This window comes from Talpa occidentalis, unplaced genomic scaffold (genome assembly GCF_014898055.3).
Source record: "Talpa occidentalis isolate TD23 unplaced genomic scaffold, MPIMG_talOcc4v2.1, whole genome shotgun sequence".
NCBI classification, from domain to species: Eukaryota; Metazoa; Chordata; class Mammalia; order Eulipotyphla; family Talpidae; genus Talpa; species Talpa occidentalis.
The window spans coordinates 44,900,737-44,922,681 of NW_026555331.1; the positions used below are offsets into that span (position 1 = coordinate 44,900,737).

Consider the following 21,945-nt stretch of genomic DNA (forward strand, 5'->3'; position numbering starts at 1 on the left):
ACGATAGCTGGAAAATCAGTTGTCACTTTACGGAGAACATAGAATTTGAGATAACCTGGAAAAGTGTGTAAAATTTACATTTGTCAAGTGTTGGTTTTGGGAATTCCAGATAGAATGAACTCTATGAATAAAATCATAGCCAATACTGACTTATTAAGGGGATAAAATATCTTCCAGGGCAGTTGAAGCCCTAAAGCAAGGGATCATTGGAAAGTGGAAACAAAGACCAAACAGGCACAATTAGTAGTTCTTAAACATTTTCAGGTTCATTTGAGAATTAGTTGAATGCTTTGAAGATTTATTTTAGAAAAATTCACATGCGCACAAATACTTACATGCAATTCATCCCTATAAATACGTGCAATAGAAGGCAATTCTAGATTAGAATTAGCCCATGAGCTGAATGCCATGAACACCATGGGGTGGGGAGGGGGTGGTTAAGCAGGGGTGGGGAGCGTGTCTCTTCAGTCAGCCAGTAAGGTGAAGTTACCAAAGGCTTTTGATTTGGAAAATTGTAACTGTCATGAAGAGTAAATTTCAGCAAGAACACTTAAAAGACAGTTTTAAGAATTGATTATGATAATGGCCAGAAGGGGAGGAAAAAAAAACTACAAGCAGCCAAGCCACTAGTCAATAGCCACCACTCCCAATAAAGGGACAGTAACCAGAAATGGGAATATGAGAAGAAAGGAATTGCCGGAAAAGAAATTGCAGAAACAGAATCAAAGGAACCGAGAGTTCAGGTTGGCAAAGAGGAAAAGGTGGCGGAAGTTTTTCGGAGGTTTTTGTGTACAGTGTCTCTCAAATCTCACCATGCCCTAAAAGTAGGTGTTACTATTTCCATTTATTGCTGAGAAGATTGAGATACACAGTAAGTAGCAAAACAAAAACTTTAACCCAGTTATGCAGGCTGCAGAGCTTGCTTGTTCCACTTCATCCTCCCGCTAAATGAGAAGCTTCACGATGTGGCCTTCTGGATTCCCATTTCGTCCTTGGTGCCTGGCATAAACTTCCACATAGTAGGAACCAATAACTATTTACCCAAAGAAAGAATTGAAAGAATTAAATGAATAAGTGTGTGTGTGCATGAATAGTATTGTGACAGAACCATGGGGTATCTTAATGTCTTCTCTCACAGTGAGAGTAATAGCATTGTTAGCATAGTAACAGGCCTGCTGTTAGTGCAGGAATCATGGTGCACCGGGTGGGTATAGTTGGACTTAAGACATTTCACATGTATATTTTCTACTAAACCTTTCCCTGGCAAGGAGGTTTTATGTTAGCAAAAAGTGTTCAGAGAGGCTTTAACTACTAAAGTTATTTAAAGAGTGTGGGATGCCTTTGCAACTCAAAAATGGAAGTGTGATGAAGTTTAAGCTGTGTTTTAATTGGCCTTTCTTAGTTTTCCCTGAGGCGGTAAACCAAACGGCAGAGGAAGCTGACAGTGAATAACAGCAAGTAACAAATCCTGCTGATGTGGCACTTAGGCATGGACTCTGACAGTGCCTGCCTTCCATGTAGAATTTAATATAAAGCTCCTTCAGTTGATAAGACTAATGAATATTGTAATCCCAGTTTGAATAGACTCTTGAGTTCTTGTTTTCAGATTTTAGAAGCAGACAGTGCAATCTAAAGGATACAGCATAGAGACTAGTGCCAAAAATGTAACTATTTTGCTTGAAGTTGCTAAATTATGAACAAAAACAGTTTAAATGACTCAAAATGGATTAGTTGACGTTTTCTGGACATGCAATTAGACATCTGTCCTGAAACTCCTCCTGTGGATCAAATCCTGACATAATAAGTATCCTGTGAGTAATCAGTATCCATCCGTTACAGTGTTTAAGAATGTTAAATGTGTTGACTACTTTGACTCCAGATGCTAGAAGACTAAGGGAAGAAGCCTTTGGGTGTTCCAAGGATAGAGGTTCTCCAATGAACTAAGATTCCTTCCGTGAGTTGTTGATTTCTTTTTAAGTGATTGTATTTCCTTTGACTCTATCAAGGGAAGTATTTTAGAAGGCATGCTGGGCAGAAGGTTGTGGATCTTTGTAAATGTTGGAGAGAATCTTAAAATTTCTTGACCTATAAGCACCAAAGTCTATAAGGTTCACTCTCATAATTTCAGTATGTCATGTGACTTGGTTTAATGCTTCTGCCCCTATTGTTTATGATGAATGTTTATGATGAAAGATGAAAGAAATTAGATGATATGAAAAGAGATCCTCTGAAAAGGAAAAGGTAGAAGTCCCCAGTCTGTTACCATGAAGGTTTTCTCATCTGTTCAATTCTAAATCAGTCTCCATAGTTTTTAACCTGGGCTGCTCTCAAGTCACCTGGGGAGATTTTAAAATATCAGTGCCCCAAACCGACCCCAGAGAAACTCTGATGGGTATGGAGAACATCTTCAGTATTTGTTAAAGTTCTCCAAAGGAGCCAAATGTGCCAAAGATTTGAGAAATGCAGAATTTGACCAAACTTAAAGCAAGTCTCTCAAATATAGGACTGGAAAAATCTCTGGCCTCACCCTCTCCTTTGGGCCTCATGCACCCCTATAACCCCACATGCCCAAAGTAGAAATCAGAAGCCACAGTACAAAGGGACCAGGAGTGGGCCCCTTTAATCCAAATAGCAAAATCACTGCCAAAAATGAGTGGTGCAAGGGATACTGTCCCAAAGTGCTGTATGTTCTAGAACCTGTTATGAGGCTCTAGAGTCCTCCATTGGTTCTCAGTGCTTGTCTCATGAGAAAAAAATATAGCATTTCTTATTTGGGTAAGTACAAAAACACCCATTTCAGACAGTCTTATTGAAAACAAAGGACAAGGGTAATTTAATTGACAGCTTGTGTGGGCTTAATAAATTAATAGGGATTGTAGAAATGCATATGGTATTGCTGACTATGAGAACAAGGAAGTGAATTGAATCTTTTGCAATATTATCTCATTCCCTGTCCCAGCTGATAGACATCAGTAAATAAATGTGGAGTCTACTTACTTGGCCAGTATTCTAATGAGTGATCTAATTTGATGAGTCAGAATTTTGGTTTTTTCAGCCAAGAAGTATGACTAGCATGCATCCATGATTCTTTCTCATCTTAGAAATCACTATTGTTTCCATGGAATCAATTGAATTGATAAATATTAAATCTGACTTCTCCTTGTACGCATGGAGGCAAAAGGGCAGAAAAGAAAAATTAGTGGCAATAGAGAAATTTTGTGCTAGACAAAATATTTTTACAAAACTATCACAGTCCTGGCTCTGTCCGCCTCCTACCAACACCCTATACGGGATCTATATGTTATTCACAATTGCACTTATGGGATGACTTAATCAAGTGTAAACAAACAGTTGCTAAGAGAAACTCAATTTTGCAGCCCTCTTTTCTTGATGAAAACTGCTGATGTCAATATGTGAATACAGGAAAAAAATCAAAGCATGCAAAGGAGATTGGTCAGCGAAGATCGATAATGGCTAGTAATCTCGTAGAATAATTTTTGCCTTGTCTAGAGGACAAAAGCTTCCAGGCAGTCACTAAAACCATCTGGGAGCTTTGGGAGTAGCCAATCATTCATTGATCAGGAAGGAATTAAAAAACAAAATTGATCAACAGCAAAAAAAAAAAATGATATTTGTTGGATGTTACATATCAGGTGCTGTTTTTGTTTAGGGAATAAGGCTGTTTACATCAGTATTGGTAAACTTTCATCTCAGAGATGATAGAGGTTCAGGAGAAGATTTCTCTCTAGTACATTTCATTTTCATTAGTTTCAGTGGAACTTCCTCCTAAGTCGAATATTCTCTTTTGACTTTACAAACTTACCACACAATGGTACAGAGAGGAAGAACGTGCATATCATGTTGTGGTACTGTGAGAGAATCTGGACTGAACTGGAAATGACTGGTGTTATTTATCCATTAAAAAAAAAAAAAATGGCAAGAGTGTTGTCAGGCATCACCAGTATAACAAGATGAAGTAATCATTTTAGGATTTCAATGTATTATTCTAGCCTGCAAAGCAAGACTCTCTTGGGTGAAGCTCACAGCCCTACCATTCCTGAGTTATGCCCCTCTGACTGGTAGCAAAGATGGTGTGTCCTTGATAGCAACATCAGATACCAGGAAGGCATTTCCCAAAGTACAACACTCACTGAAATGAATCGTAAGTAATGGCATTTAGACATGATAGCTTCTAAGATGATAGTGAAGGCATAATTTCTATTAAAAGAAATCAGAGGTTGAAGAGATTTTTCTTTTTTTTTTAAAGATTTATTTGTTTATTTATTTATACAAGCACTGGGTACAGTCAGAAGCGCCTTAGGATGAGAGAATTCACCAGAGCCAGAGCGGGGAGCAGAGCAGGCAGAGGGACCGAAGTACACTGCTGAGGGGAGCAGTGGGCGGCAGGAGAGGTCTGCGCGCCATGTGGGACCCTCCTCCGGGGCCGGGGAGCAGCCGGGGATCGAACTGGCGCTGCAGAGGCTGCGGGCAGCTTCACAGCCCAGCGCTCAACCGCTGCGCCACCAGGGAGGCCCTGAAGAGATTTTTCTAAATAATCTGTTACTGAAATGTTCACTATTTGAAATCATGTTTGTTAGTTTAATTCTGTGTTACCTGTCTTCTCTGTGCCTCCTCCATAAAGGCAGGTGTCTTGTCTCATTAATCAATGCCTAGACCAGTTAACTGAGCTGAAGTTTATTAAATATTCCATGACTAATATGAATAAGTATAATGAATAATGATGAATAATGATGTAGATGATATGAACCTGGGAGGGACATTTGACTGCACATCCCAAAGCTCTTGATTTAGTGGAATGACCAGATGAACAGAAAAGGTAATGTTTAAGATTAATACTGATAAAATCTATTGTCTGGGCCCAGTTACCATCCACACAGAACAGGGAGACCCTAATTTAACACCACCACCTATGAACCCCTTAGAGAATTTAGTTGATAATAAACTCAATACAAGTCAACAGCATGAAAAGAAAATGTCTATTATCATTATTAAAATTAATCTACCATTATAGTCAAATGATTTTTCAATAAAGAGGGTGAGAACTGCCTTTTCAGCAAATGGTGATGAGACATTTGGATATCCACATGCAAAGGAATATAGACCTCCCCCCCACCTCAATCATATAATATAGTAACTCAAAATGGACCAAAGACCTAAATGTAGGAGATAAAGTTGTAAAGCTCTTAGAATAAAACATAGGAGTAAATTTCCTGATGTAGAGTTAAATCATGTTTTCTTAGCTATGATACCAAAAATGCAAGTGACAAAGAAAATATAAATCAGGCTGCATCAAACTTAAACTTTAATGTTGTATATAATACTATCCAGAAAGTGAAGGCATAAGAAGCCCACAGAACGGGAGAAAATAATTCCAAATCAAATATCTGATAAGGGTCTAGTATTCAAGATATATAAAAACTTATATAACTCAATGATAAAAAAAGACAACCCAGTCAAAAGGACAAAGAACTTTAATAGAAATTTTTCTAAAGAAGATATACAAATGGAAAATAAGCACATGTAAAGATGCTCAACATCATTAGGCATTAGGGTAATGTGAATCAAAGTGATTTCACACTCACTCTGTGGCTATTATCAAAAAAAAATGGACAATAAGAAGTGCTAGAGAGGATTTTAAGGAACTGGAATTTCCTACATAGCTACTGGACTTGTAAAATGGTGCAGCCACTGTGGGAAATAGTTTGTCAGCTTCTCAAAAGGTAAAGGTAGTTACCATATGACCTAGCAATTCCACTCCTAACATATAGACCCAAGAAAATGAAGGCACATGGCTGTACAAAGCCTTGTATGTGAATGAATATTCATGAAAGCATTATTGATAAGAGCCAAAAAAAGTAGAAACCACACAAATGTCTATCAGCTAATAAATAAAATGTGATATCTCCCCATAATAGAATATTATTCAGCAATAAAGAGAAATGAAGTTTAATAATGCTACATTATGGATGAACCTTGAAGATACTATGCTAAATAAAAGAAGCCCATTGCAATAGATCACATATTGTACAAGCCCATTTATGTGAAATGTCCACAAAAGGGAAATTCATGGAGACAAAAAGGAGGGTGGGGAATAGGAAGGACTTGCTAATGGGTACAGGGTTTCTTGGAGGGATGATAAAAATATTCTCGAAGTGATAATGGTTACACAGCTCTATAAATATACTAGAAACCACTGAATTGTACTCCTTTTAAAAGCATGAATTATGTATATATAAATTATTTCGAAATAAAGCTGTTATTTAAAAAAAGTCTCTGAGAACAAGGTCCCCCTTCCCAGAACACTGGTTATATCGTGTCTTAAATACTGAATTCAGTCCTGAGTGAAGGGCAGAATCAAATTAGAGCTTTGTTCACCAATGGGAAAGCAGTTTAGATAATTAGGACATTTAGACTGTTCCCAGCAAAACACTGAAGATGTGTGGGAGGCTTAACCTGTTTAAAAAAGAAAAAGACTTACAGAGAGCATTCTGGTTCTTCAAATTGGAGTGACATTTACGTAGAAGAGGGATCAGCATTGCCCTCTGTGCTCCTGGAACATTACTACATAAGGAGACAGCTGGTATTGCCTCAACACAAAGAACTTGCTAAGCCTTGAATTGTCTGAAAAAAAGAAGGGGCTTCCTCTGGGATGCTGACTTCTTCTGGGATGTAAAAGCAAAAAGCTCAGTGTTCATGTGGTAAAGATGCAATGGAAAGAGACAGTGGCTTCAGGTAACAGGCTGGACTAACTGACCCCTAGGTAGCTTTCCTATTAATGGATTCTATCACTTAATCCCAGAAAACTCTTCCTGGTTGTAACTGATCACTCATGTTATATGCCTGGGTGTTTGTGATACTTTTTTCCTTAATGCATTTATTACCTTGCATTTTCTCATCAATTAAAATACAGCAGTGTTGACATCTATTTAATATACTCTGAAATCCATCCTTATGATCCTAGAAATTGGGATCATGAGAAAATTCAGAATTTTTTCTGTACACAGATCCCCATCATTTATAAAATGGTCCCAAGCAGCAGCCCCACAGGAACCTGGTTGTTGACATGCCTCTAAAATTTAAAAATTTCTCAACCTATTCTTTATTCATGAAAAGTCTCCCACAATTCATTGGTAACTTTTTGTTTGGTTATTTTTTTTAAGACAGAAGATGGTATCTTATTAATGACTTTTTTGAAAACTAAAGGGATCACCTTCAGTGTTTTTCAGCCACAATTAGAATTGGCTTGAGAGCCATGCATCGTCTACCCAGCTAGATACTATATATAAGTTCACATTAATAAAAAGGTGGGGGGGTGGGAGGAGCTGTGAGCCATCACTGTTTTTCCTTTACCTACATGCATATTTATCTCCAAAGAAGTATAATAGATGAATGCAGCATAATTTGCTTTTGCAAAAGTCATATCATTCACTTAGTGTTCTATAGTCTTACCCTATTAATTTCTCCATCATAAAAGTGAAAAAAAAAAACTCTGAACTTCAGTATTTGATGGCTTCCACTATCTCCTGAGAATCCTTTTTTTATAAGAAAACAATTATTACTGTTCTGCTATTACTGTTGTTCTGCTCTTTAGCACAGGGCCATTTAAAGATCGGTTATATATTTTGAGCTTCACTAGCTCTCTCTTAAGTTAATTTAAAACAGTGAGTTTTTAATCTACTGGAGGCTATGGATCAATTTCAAATAATCTACAAAATCTTGTCTATATATATATATATATATATATATATATATATATATATACATTTTTCTTTCCTGACACAGAATTTGACCTGCTAGTCATAGTTGGTCTCTCTGTTCTTGCTGTAAGTGATCAAAACCTCACTAGTCCCAACATCCATGAGACCATTGCTGTCAGCTGCTTACTTCCATTGCCACTGCTGCTGCCATCAGACCTATCACTTCCATCAGGACTACTGTCACTCTCTGTATTCTCAGTTACTGCTTGTTACAGTTTCTGACATCTCTCTTTCTTAGGCTAGAACATGCACAGTTCTCAAAGAATTCAGATTGTGGCCAGAGTACCTTAGGAAACTGGGTGGTCACAGGAAAAGTTTTGTTAGCTTGAGATTCTGGGTGCCTGCCTGCCTTGTAGTGTAGTAGCAGAGAGTAGTACACAACACACTCCATGCTAACCAAGGTGAACCCTGTCTTTTCCTGCTGCCAAACGGCTGAGCTTATAAAGTAGGTGTCACCAGTTCCCAGCTTGTGGTAAATTCACATGTCTGCAACCCTATGCACTTGCCTAATTCTTGTCAGTCTCTTTTCCTAGCATACTTGGTGAAAACACTGTCAGCATGGGCTAGCTTGGATAACTTATACAACAGGCATTTATTTCTCATAATTCTGGAAGCTAGGAAGTCCAAGATCAAGATGCCAGTTGACTTGGTTCTTGGTGATGTACCTCTTCCTGGCTTGGAGAAAGCTGCCTTCTTCCTCAGGTGGCTCTTTCTCTTATTATAAGAACATGAATCCCATCATGGGGACTGTACTGTCATGTCTTCAACTAAACTGAATTCCCTCCCAAAGGCTGTATCTCCCAATGCTGTTACATTGGGGATTAGGGCTTCAGCATATGAATTTGGGGACACAAGCATTCAGCCCATTACAAACACATTCTGTAGTATCCAATTGCCTAAATAGGAATTAAAGTTCCAGTGCTTACTTGATTTGCCTCTCTGTGCTTCAGTTACCTCAGGCCTACAAGCAGGAATAGGCATATTTTAAGGATGAATCAATCTCATGAGTTGATATGTAGTAAATACTATATAAATGTTAACTACTATGATTTATTTAAGAAGGGAGTTTATACCCCTGGATTTCACCCAGGCCATTAAACCAAAGGAATTATATAATAAAGGAAACTCTCCAGCAAATATTGGAGTGGTCTTTGAACAGTTCCTTCCAGATGTGTTATTTAACTTGCCTGTCATAGTCCTCTGTAACATGACAGCAAATCTAAGCCATACCTGGTCAGGAAAATAGGAAGGCATACAGTTGTTCCTCAAGGAATGTATCTCAGGGAAAATGGTCACACTCTCTGGTCAGAGAATTTTTGAGCTTTATCTGAAAGAAACAAGATCCCCATGTAAAACTGGAGGACACCAAAAAGAAGTAGCACTTGGGGTGGACATGGAAGTGTAACACTCAGATCTGCTATGGGGAGCACAACTGGTATGCAGGTACTGCTGCCACTCTTTTGGATCCTATTGCCACCAAGAACATACTCCCCTTGAACTGTTTCTCCCCCACAAGCACCTAGCACAGCTGGGCTACTGGAGCCAGACAATTCTGCCCAACATGGGACTCCTCAAATACACAACCTTTGCTCAGGACTCCCCATCAGCTTGAACTGAGACGTTTTCAGCACTACTTCAAAGTATTCTACTTCCTGCCCAATCCTACCTACTCTCCTTTCTCACAAGTGTCAGACCTCTTGGTGGCTGGCCCCCTCCCTAGTCTTCAGAGGCATCTTCCCCAATAAGTCACTCACAGGGCTGACCCCATCTTAGCAACTGCTTCTTGAAGGACTCAAACTGACATAGAAGTTGTTATGACCTCTCTGAACTCCTAAAGGTTTTACCTGCTTACAAATGAAAGCAGGTGCTTATTCCTTTCTGTTCTGGATGAACCTTTGTAGAAATAGCATACCGATTGAAAAAAGAAGTGTTAGTGGAATTAGTGATGTGTCATACTGAAAAGGCTTTTCTCTCCATATTTTTGAAATTATTTTTAATTGGCTCATTTTCTCATCAAATTTCAAGTAAATCTAGCTTCTGTAACCTCTATGTTTGTTAATTCCTTATCATAAGCTCATGGGTTCATTTCAAATATGTAGAAAAGCAAAAATAACAGCTTTTCCAATGATTCAAAAAAAGAAAAGAAGATAGGTAACCACCAAGCTGTTGCCTAATAGACGGCTATTTGCATTTGAAATATTTAGAACTTTCTAATAGCACGGAATTGAGAGATATATTGAATAGGTAATTCCACCACCATTTAATCAGCATGCTCTTACAGTAAGTGCACCTATAACCCTCTGCGACAATAGTACGACATCCTAAATGAGTAAAAAATTACCAGTGGGGGTGGAAATTATTATTTTATACCTGATAGCTGTACACTTGTTTTTAGTGATGCTTTTTACATTAAATATTGATTCCAATGTCCTATGACTGTGAGCTATTTGTGTTGTTTTCAGAAGAAATGTGAAACAGTAGCCACAGTGCTTGGCTTTCCCTGGACTGTAGACTTCACTTGACTTTAGCCTATGCCTCATTGGGCTTTTCTAACCTGCATTCATCTACCTCTTATTGCAGGAAACTAGATATGCCCTGGCCAGTAGCCACTTATCCATGTTACTGATCTGCTGTTGTGCCCAGCGGTAACCTTTGCATTGTGTTCTGACTATATCGCTCTATCACTTTCTCCTACTTATTCCTTTGGGGAAGTCATATTCCTTGTGCACAAAGTGAACACAGCAAAATATGCAACTGTTCAGCCTTTGGATATTTAAGAAATAGTGCCAATTTCATAGTGCTTAGAATTGTGCTGCTATGAATAAATTTAAGAATTATTGAATTATTTTCTAGGGACAAGAAGATACTTACATTGACAATCTGAATTGATCTGTTATCCCATAATGGCTGTAGGAATTGATGAAACATATATTGGTAGCATGGTTAAACATAAATGCCAAAACACGGAACAGAGCCAGCAATGTTGTTATGCATGAAAATTCTCCAGCAGTAATATGCATGGTCCCATTCATTTCCCAGAATCTGGACATTTTCAGGGCTTTCTGTAGAGCACTAACAAGTTGTGGGGCAAGGAATTCTGCCTAAAGCAATACTTTGCATGTAGTAGATATTATTGAATTCAAACTTGCTTAAATTATATTAATAGAACATTATCTTCAATGAAAGCTAAATCCAGAAGTAAAATACCCATAATATACACCTTAGAGAACTATTATCTGTTTCACTGATCTAAAACTGTTAGTTTATTTTTTTTTTTTGTCATCTTTCTTTTTTATTGAGCTAATGTTGGTTTACTGGCTGTAAAGCAGAGGGAGAGGATCATACCTCTTCAGGTGCATGTTCCCAAGCCACACCCACCACCAAGGCACCCACAGTCCATGTTCCTCCTCTCCACTGTGTTCTCCTGTTTCTTCTCTGCACACCCTGCTCTGGAAGCCACAATTTTGCAGTCATATTTCTAGGGTATGTTTTCGGTTTGGGTTTGTCTGACTCTTTATGAAACCATCAACTTAACTAAATATTTAAAATAAAGATAAGTTGTTTCATTTCTGGTCTGTAAAACTAAAGATAAATATTTGAATAAAAGCGAATATCAGATTGAACCATATGAAATTTCCACCTGAGTAGATAAAAAATGTGATTATCCACAATTTCATATGGTTCAACCTAATAGTATAAAACATTGGTGTAGGGGTTAAAATTAGGGCATGTGAATTGAATTAGATGTAACCACTGAAAACATTTTAAGCACATGATAAGAATTCTATTTAAAGAAAATCCATAGAGCATCCTTTTGAAAGCAAAACACTCTTTTAAAATGAGTACTAAGTCTATAATTTAATCTATTTCTTGTCAACCTAAACTTCTACCTACTATGCCCTCATTAATGTGGAATCACCATATATACAAAAGAAATTCTTTTGTTATAAGATCATTGAAAATGTAATACAGGAAAAATGTATGATCTAAAATGAATTGTACTTCATTCACAAATATATTGCTGTTATAGGTTACATGTATGTCTCAAATTTAAAGCAGGGTTATTGAGATGATCATGAAAATATCATTAATTTGTGGTTTGAAGATCCATTGGGTCACTTGAATAAGGCAAGCCTGGTTGACTGGCCAAGTGCCCTTAGAAAGTCACCAAAGTCCTACATATTTTACAAATACATAGGACAATAATAATCAACCCTCAATGACAATTTACAATCATGTGCATAGGGGCCTCCCTGGTGGCGCAAGGGCTTAAGTGTCAGCACTATGAAGCAATCCGCAGCTACTGCAGCACGAGTTCCATCCCAGCCAGGGAGCTACCCACATGGCGCAACAGACCTTTCCTGTCTCACCCACTGCTCCCCTCAGCAGTGTATTTCAGTCCGTCTGCCTGTTCTGTGCCCTACTCTGTCTCTGGTGAATCCTCTCACCCCTTTTCCCCCTCACCTCTGGCCTACACCCCAGCTCTTGTATGTGTAAACAAATTTTTAAAATCTAAAAAAAATTAAAAAAAAATAGTGTGCATAAATGTCAGGTATAGGGATTGTTCAATAAATATTAGCTATTATTAGAAAGAAAATGCAGTTTTTGAAAAAGATTACTTTTTTTTCAAATCCAATCTGAAATTAAAGCAATTTTAAGGGGGATTAATTTAGTCTATATCACTTACCAGTTTGTCTCTCCTGTCATAGCATACAATAGTGGAGACATCAGTCCTGCCAGAATTTTCCCAAGAAGTGGCAAAAACCTGCATACAGTTCCCAGGCAGGTTGAACATGATATATATCAAAAATGTTAAATATAATTAAAAGCCCCAATTTGCTTTCTGCCTAGAGCATAACAGCGAATTAGCCCTAACAGCTCTCCTGTGCCAGTGTGAACAGCCACTCTTGGAGGGCAGGGCCTTTCTCCTGGAGCAGTTAGCCTAGTGTCTCTGCGATACCTGGGCAGTGATACCTCCAAAACTGCTTATCTCGTGGAGAGGGAGCTCCCTCTGCCTCTGGCTCTGGGAGGCTGGCTAGGGATGGCTTGGTTGGAAACAAAATGAGTCCTCTCTCTGAAAAAACAAAAAGGTAAAATGACTACAACGGTCATTACTAACCCACACTCAGATCTCTTGACAACATAATAGTGTTACTATTTCAGGTAAGAGAAACAACAGAAATAAGAAAAAGCCCCTTTTAACCTTTTTTTTTAATCTAGAGAAAATAAGTCACCTTGTTTTTCTCTAATTGACAGCCAGAAAACACTAGATTTGTTTTCCCCCAGCTGCCCGCCTGAAAAAACTATTATCACAATAAAATGTGACTGTAAATTCTTTACATTATTGAGGTCTGAAAGGATTTGAGAGCTCCAAATAATAACATAATTAACCCCACCAATAAGTCTGGAATGGCCTGACTTGGACACAAATGTAATAGCGAGAGACACAATTTTGATTACAGTTTTCTTTTGGAGGACGACTGTGACATTTCTCTGTAGGCTGTTAACCTGCAGACTGCCTGGATGACTGAGGACACTTCAACCCCATTAGTCCAGGCCCCACTGGCCTTGCACATATGGCCTGTGGTGCTCCCAAGACTCCAGGGCTAACTGGCTGATAGCTGGGACAGACAGCAGCTAGGCTAAAAGCTTCCAGAAACATCCAGGAGCCCTTTACAGATAATTTGGTAGCCTTGTTTTGGCCATTCCTGAGTAGCAGCAGGCTAAGTAGAGACATAAGGGAGAAATAAGCAAAGACTTCGCCATCCCAGAGAGCTGGGAAGAAAGAATGTGTCCACCTCTGGGCCTGAGACGGGGCATGGGCACCTCCAACTCATTTCATCTCCTCCTCCATGCTCAGAGCCCACAGAGGTCCACATGGAGATGCTCACACACAGAACCAGACACACACACACAGATACACATAAGACACAGATACATACTCGCAGAGACAGACACAGAGAGACCCACACAGACCCACACAAGGCATCAACTCACACAGCCACAGACCCAGAGAGAGACACACACACTCAACCTTCAGAAACCTGATGTGTTCCCTCTGCTTTCCTATCACATAGCACCAAAATGGCAGTCCCAGGAGGGTGCTCCCCTGTGCACAGAGGGCTTTGTGTTCGAAGAGAAACACAATGATTTAAAACCCGCCTTGTGACTCCCGGCAGAACATGTTGGCTGCAATCAAGAATGCCAAACCTACAAAGCAAAAGGACCATCTGGGGATGTTCACGATGCTTCCCTAGCTGCACTTCACAGCCTGCTCACATCAAGAAGTCCAGCTAATCACACAGAATTGTTTTCAGGGGATTTGGAAGTTATTATTTAATAATGTTATTGCTGCCATTCTCGAGTTCACTGATGGGTCTATGAGCCTTTGTGAATGTGGAAAATTATCACAGACACTGGAACAAAATCAATTTTGCATAGCTAAGCCAACATTTTTAGGGCCAGTAAAAAGGTATTCATATGAATGATTTATTTAATAGCTGAATTTTTGAGGAATTGTTTTCCACAAGAGGAACTGAATAAATTACCAGGTCTAATAAAATGAGAGAGAGCAAAGAACCAACTGCAGGAGTTTTTCAGCTATGCTTTCTGTACTACTCCCCGCCATCCCTCGGCGACTGTCAACCATTACTTACTGCTTATGTACCAACAAACTTTTATTAAGGACTTACCTCAAGCAGAGTTTTAGTGCCAGATGTTAGGAATAGAGAGCTTTGAGACTGGGTCCTACTCATGAGGAGGCAGGAGGAGCAAGCACAAGACATTGGGAAGATGCAGTATGGTCTTGCGGGCACCTGGCACAGGTTGGCAGATGTAAGCAAAGTTCCCTGGCATGGATGAAGCTGACTATGGATGGATGAGTAGAATAGGGCAGGTGAAAAGGGGGGACAATGGAAGCATGAGTAGAATAGGGCAGGTGGAAAGGGGGGACATTGTTCAAGCAGAGAGCATAGCTTGTGCAAAAGTATGAAGAGGAGGATTCATGTGCTTATTGAGAATTGCCACTGGGGGGAGCTGTGTGATAAGATGGGGGGGGACAGGTGGAGGGACAGCCAGGGCCAAGAACTTCCCACACTGGAGTTAGAGTCTTATCCTGAAGTCAGTGGGAACCTCCCCATTTCTCCATGTCCCCATTGCTTTTAGCACGAAATGCCCCTCTACTCTGTGTAAACTTCCTGTGATGTTTAAGTCTCCTCCACCTCCATCTTTCCTCATGCCTCAACTTCCCTGACATGCTGGACATGCGTCTTCATTGAAGATTTGAGCCAGCTGGTCTCAGCTTTCCTGTCCTCAATCCTGCCTCATCCTGGTGACCATCTCTCAACTCCACCTCCACCCTTGACTCCAACAGCCCTACCTTGAGCCCTGCCATCTCCAAGCATTCCTCTCCATATGGAATCTCACTTTTTTTTTTCATAGACATGCCTTTGGTTTACAATACAAGTTCAGAAGTACAGCTTCACACCTTGTTAAGGTATATATCACCCTCCACCTACCACCAAAGTTCCCATTACCATTCATTATCACATTGACTCCCTCTACCCGTTACTCATTCCTCCCCCTTCCTCTCTGGTAACCACCATTTTGTTGTCAGAGTCTAAGGGTTTGTTTCTGTTTTATTTTAACTTGCTTTCTTTATAGTCCACATGCGAGTGATAATCATATGGTATTTGTCTTTATCTGTTTGACTTATTTTGCTTAGCATAATCACCCCAAGATTCACCAGTGTTCCAAATGGATAAAATTTCACCATTTTTATAGTTGAGAACTATCCCATTATGTATCTGCACCCCATCTTCTTTATGTGGTCGTGTCAGTTAGCTCCAACCGTTGTTGAACTTGAAAGATGCTGCAGTTAAAAAGGCTGAGGTTTAATCTTCAGCATTGGATTCACTGAGTGATTTTAGGCAAGTTCAACAACAGTTGGAGCTAGAGGGACAAAAATTACAGTGTTAAGATATTGAATGCTGGGCCTCCCTGGTGGAACAAGGGGTTAAACACTGCACAATGAAGCAATCCACGCCTCTACGGCACAAGTCCAATCCTTGGCTAGCCAGGGAGCAACCCACATGGCGTAGCAGACCTCTCCTGTCTCTCCCGCTGCTCCCCTCAGCAGTGTATTTCAGTCAGTCTGCCTGTTCTGTTCCCTATTCTGTCTCTGGTGAATCCTCTCACCCCCTGCATCTCTGGCCTGTATCCCAGCTCTTGTATGCATAAATGAATCTTTAAAAAAAAAGATATTGAATGCTTTTGAGACATCTCCTAGGATCAGAATTCCAGGCAAGGCAAAAATGGCTATGAATTTATGTGTCCAAATACTTGACTCTCAGAAGAGAGAGGTACTGAAGGAAAGGCTAATTAATGCCTAAAATAAGAAGAGGGAAAGAGCAAGATAATAGCACAGCTAAACCTCAAAGACCCATAGATGAAGAGGGATGGTCTCCTAGGGGAGGCCCCACCTGACTTCAATGGGGGTGACAGAGTAACTCCAGTGGAGAGGGAACCTCATGGGAGAGGGTAAGGGCCTATTTACACTGGGACATGGGTCCAGTGGCCAGAACAATAAGGGCCAGAAGAGAAATCAGTGATGAGAGGGTCTTTGGGGAGCAGAGCAGCAAGTGGAGAAAAGTGGGACAGGAGTGAATGTTGGCTTTTTAGGAAAGTGAAATAAAGACCAAAAAGCAGTTGCCTGTCTCCACAGCACTCAACATAGTGCTTGAGGCAGACTGTTTCCAGTCCTCTGTGAGCTGGGTAGACGCTTGTAAGCAAACAGTTTAGAAATTTGCTTAGCATTTTTACATTGTCACAGCTTCCCTGGGCCATATATTTTTTCGTATTATACAAATTAGACAGATTAGCAATTTCTTAAAAATGACCTTTCACCACAGGCAGCTTCAGAAGCACTGGCCTATATTGCCCTTATGTATTGTGACATGTTTGTTCTAATTTCCCCCTTTTGTTGATCAAGAGCACTGGATATTACTATAATAGGTAGCTTCCCTCATCTTTCCCATAGTCTTGAAGAGTGGCTAAAATTGGGGGAGTTAACATTTACCACTTTTTTGAAAAGATTATTCATGCACACAAGAACTGGGGTACAGGCTAGAGGTGCGGGGGTGGGGTTGAGCGGATTCACCAGAGACAGAGTGGGGAACAGAACAGGCGGATTGTTTGAAATACACTGCTGAGGGGAGCAGCAGGCAAGACGGGAGAGGTTTGCTGCGCCATGCGGATAGCTTTCTGGCCAGCCAGGGATTGAACTTGTGCTGCAGAAGCGGATAGCTTCTTAGTGTTGTGCTTAACCCCTTGCGCCACCAGGGAGGCCCACATTTATCACTTTTGCTGTACGATTTGTTTAAGATGGAAATGAAGTTTTTGTACTTAATCTCATATAATAGCTATTGAATCCAGTTTTATATAAACTCTCCTAGAACTCTAAGATTGGGGATGGTTACTGGGGCCTTTCCAGTAGATTTTATTTTCAGACTTTATTCCTTGTTTTAGGATTACCACGTTTTAAAGTAATTGAACTTAGTCTAGACAGGTTTCAGTAGTTGCTAAGGAACTGGATTAGTGCTAATCTAAGGAATGTATTATTCACTTTTATTTCCATTTGTTACTACAGCACTTTAATTGCAGATAAATGCCTTTTATGACTCTCTGGGGTGTAAAACATTTCTCTCTTAGCTGGTGAGTTAGCCAGGGGAGACCGTGTTTGTATGTACCCTCTAAGTAGACAGCATTCAGGATCAAGTGGCTCAAAAGGAGAAAAAGGGCTTCTTATGGCACCAACAATAGCTGACCTTGTAAGCGCAGGCCACGGCCGAGTGCTCAGGACCAGACCCGCAGAGCCCACTGGAGCATCAGACCCAGGGCCCGGGGCCGTGACTGCTGTGGCCACGCACACTCCCGATGGTTTCTTTATGTCACATATGATGTCATTCTGCAACCTGCTGCCACAGTCACCAGGCAATCAATTCCTCAGATAAAAGATCAATTGTAAAACCCAGGAAACTCATTTTCTACACGGCAGCCAGTGTGAGCTTTTCGAAAAGCAAATCTGATAGCATCACCCCAACCTGACCTGACCTCTCCCAGCTCCACTCTGCTTGAAACACTTTCTTGCTTTCCAGGTCTTTAAGATAAGAATTTAAAAACCATTACAGAATTTGAAGGCCCTACCAGGATTGTCTCCTCTCCAAGTGCACTGCATATGCTATTTGGCCTTTCCATTCCTTCTAAGGACATCTTTGCCCAGCCCTTTCACAGCCCAGTGTGAAGCACTTCTGTGCCCTCAGCTCAGCGATGCCAGTGCTCACGTCCACACTCCCCAAGCCAGCAGCTCTCCCTTAGCCAGGAGGACTTAGGTAGAGCTTCGTCAAATCCATACTGCTCCTGCCCTATATTTGTCACATCTTAAGTTTATGTTTAGTTGTACATGTTTGGTAAAGACCTGGTTCTCCAGCAAGCTAGAACTCAGAGAAAGACCCCGCTGGATTTTCTTCAAGATTATATTTCCAGTATCCAGAAGCTACTAGCACATGGCTAGTACCCCGAGCATGAAGATTGAATGCAGATACACTTAAATATAAAGTCCAAATGGCACTCCAGGCTTTGCTATTTATGTACAGACCTCAAGAGCCATGATGTCATGAGCTGTCTCTTTGCCAAAGCACCAATGTGAAACTCCAGTGAGGGCCCCAGCAGCTGTTCATCTGTGTGCCAGTTGCCACCTCTTACAGGGTAGTTCCTATGAAGTTATGACAGCTTTGTTCTTTATGACAAATAACACCACCACCACTAAAAAGCAAAGCAAAGCAACAACTGATAATGCTGATGTCAAATAAGAAGAGCAAGTGAAATTATTTAATGCCCTCCTCTCTCATGGGAGATATAGGTGATGGGTGGATCATGAATTGGAAGGTTAATAATAGCTAACATCCATGGAATGTTTACTGTGGAGAAGTTCATCCCGGTGCTTGCATATGGTTTCTCATTTGATCCTCTCAACAGATTTATTTTTATCCTCCTTTTACAGATGAAGAAACAAAGATGGAGAGAGGTTAAATAATTTACTCAAGGTCACAAGGCTAGCACTGGCAGAGTGCATTTGAAGCCTCATGATTTGAAGCCTGTACTCTTAACTATTACCTGTGCCATCTCTCCCAGAGAGGTCAGGACACATCCCTAGCAGAGATCCAGGAAGTTCTTTAGTCATAGACTAAATATTGTCTGTCTATAGAGACAGTTGTTTCTCAGTCTAATACTTTGGGTTTGAATTAAACCTTTTTTTAAACAGCTAGATAGACTACTTTTAGTTCCTTTTCCATTACATTTTCCATTTCTAAATTACAGATTGATCATCTGTCTCTTTCCTGGATTCATGAATGTTCAATGGTTTCTCTTTACTTGCAAGAATACAACAAACTATTAGCCTGACATGTGGCCTCCATGATCTGGTCCATGCTCTGTCCTCTCGTATCTGCAACATTACTTCCTTTAAATAGGATTCTTAAGGAGGCTGCAACTCAAGGGCTTGAATGCTTCCTTGCCTGAAATGTGATTGTTCCATCTTGAGCTTATGCTCGTCCACTGAAGGCAGGTCACCCGGAGGGACAAATAGCATTGAGAATGACAATGAATATTACTTTTATTCAGTAAGGTTTTCAATAGTAGATTCAAATTCAATTTCAGAAAAGAATATTTAATATCACCTCTAGTGTTTTCTTTCCCTTAACAACTAAATCTACCAGGTCTTTAGAGTGGTTTTCTCAAAGTGTAACAAATTCTACTTTGTATATTATCTCTTCATGTTTAATTATAAGGATTTGAATTTGCAGCACCAATTAATCAGTAATTAGATAGTACTTTACCAAAAGAAATTAGACAAAGATAAAAACAAAAACACAACTCTGAACAAGGCCATATCATCTGGTATCATTTCGTTTTGCATGATAAAAATACTCCCTGAGAAATACGGGCTAACCAAGTTATTATTTCTTTGATACTTTTATTGTTGTTAGTGACCCTCCACTGCCAATGGGAAACAAAGATGATTTAAAGACAAAAGCACTCTGATTATACCATTTCCTCTTCTCTTCACTCTTTATGAGAAGTTTACTTCATGACAATAATTATTTTGAAACGTACTCACAGATTTGGCAATGCAAAATAATTTCATATTTTATTATGATAACTTCTTTATTGATTTTCATATAAAAACACATAATTCAGTATTTAATTATCAAGTAGACCTCTAAAACAAATGTTTATCTAGAATATGAAAAAACAAAGAGGATAAAAAGCAGTATAAAGAAGGAGAAATAAAGATCCCTAAAACCAGGGACTCCCCTGGTGGCGCAGGCGGTTAAGCTCAGTGCTGTGAGGCTGTCCACAGCCTCTGCAGTGCGGGTTCGATTCCGGCCCGCCGGCGAGAATCCCACATGGCATGGCAGACCTCTCCTGACTCTCCCGCTGCTCCCCTCAGCTGTGTATTTCGTCAGTCTGCCTGTTCTGTTCCCCACTCTGTCTCTGGTGAATCCTCTCACCCTCCTGCACATCTGGCATGTACCCTGGTTCTTGTATGCATGAATAAATAAATCTTTAAAAAAAAAAATCCCTAAAACCAAGACAGAGGCGAGGAAAAGGTGAGACTGGATAGCAATTCCCTTTAGAAATCAGGACCTTACCCCACAAAGTTATGCCATTTCCCTGTGGCAGACCCCTGGGCCTCTTATCCAGGTTCTTAACCCTTTTGTGAATAAGAGAAATCAAAAAGAGCAGTCAGCAGCTCCTATAATTTGGACTCAGAAGGGACAGCAGAGCAGCCTGCTCCTGTGTGCCCTGCACTGGGGTGGACTGGTCCTGACGGCTGGGGTCTGGGAGGACAGTAACAGGAGACCCCGTGTCTACATGCAGTCTGTATAACCGGCCTTTCTCCATTGGGGCCCCCAAGTTATTCCTTCCCCTGTGACCATAACTATATGGGGAGTTTGAGCCAACAAAACACTCAAAATTAATTTAAGGTGCTTGATAGCCTTTCCCTGGTGGTGTTGCAAGAGACTTTATTTCTGTGGGGAACTGACATCACCTTTACTCCCAAGTGCAAGAATTTTATAAATTGTGCATATTGTAGAATCTTGAAATGGTAAGCCAAAGGAGCAAGCAGTTCTTTCCTAAGTGTGGAACATCGTCTTGCAAACCTCTACAGAGTGAATGTCACTGAGGTGTACTCTGAGGTGTGCTTTCCTGGAGTATTTTTAATTAACAGTCTTTGAAACAAATCATTTATCTCATGACTGAACATTTTGCTGAAAAAGAGAATAAGGTACTTTGAGAAGAACTATAGAAGAAAATTCCAAAGATTCTCATCTTTTGACACCTTGGGTTGGAAGAGTAGAATTTGATCAGCAATTCAGCATCATGGTGGATATTAAAGAGTCAAGTTGTAATAATATTTGTAACTTTTTGATGAAATTAATTAATCAGCCTTACCCCAAAATTGGGAACCCTTTGATTTTTCTTCATTTTCGGACTCTTTCCCCACTGTATTGTGAAGCGATAGCAAAAGTTTCTATCTCTGAGTTCATTGCTTTTACAAATTATATAGCAAACCTGTGAATGAAAGCCACATTTGTCTAAGTGATAATACATTTGTTGATATGGCTTATTAATCCTCTATTGTGCTTGTTCAACTGTTCCTAATTTGAAAATGTTCATTTCTCAGGAGGTAGTGCAATTTATCTGATGTCAATGTACTACATAAATTTTTGCCTCTCGATATTAATTTCTATATTGAAATAAGCTCATACAAGCTGACTCTGTTCACAATGATCATTATCTTATGAACCTTTATTCAGGGTTAACTGGCCAAAATTAATGAACCAGAGCAACTTCTTCATCTCAATGTATGATCACCAATGTCTCTTCACTCTAACAACTTGGTCACTTACACCTGTGACCCAGCCTGCCTCTAACAGAAAGTAAAGCAGAGCCCTAGAGTTCAAACACCCTAATTGCATTTCTCTTCCACTCTCCCATTGCAGCAGATGTGGTTAATGCTCAAGACAAACACTTGGGAGCCACCCTAGCTAGATCTCCCACACTCAGGGCATCAGCCAGTCCTACCAGATTCTCTGCCACTGTT

At 40.0% G+C, this 21,945-nt stretch overlaps 1 protein-coding gene across 1 annotated transcript in view; it reads left to right on the top strand.

The window, feature by feature from the left end:
* ZNF704 (zinc finger protein 704) overlaps positions 1-21,945 on the top strand; it is a 207,910-nt gene that overhangs the window by 139,419 nt on the left and 46,546 nt on the right.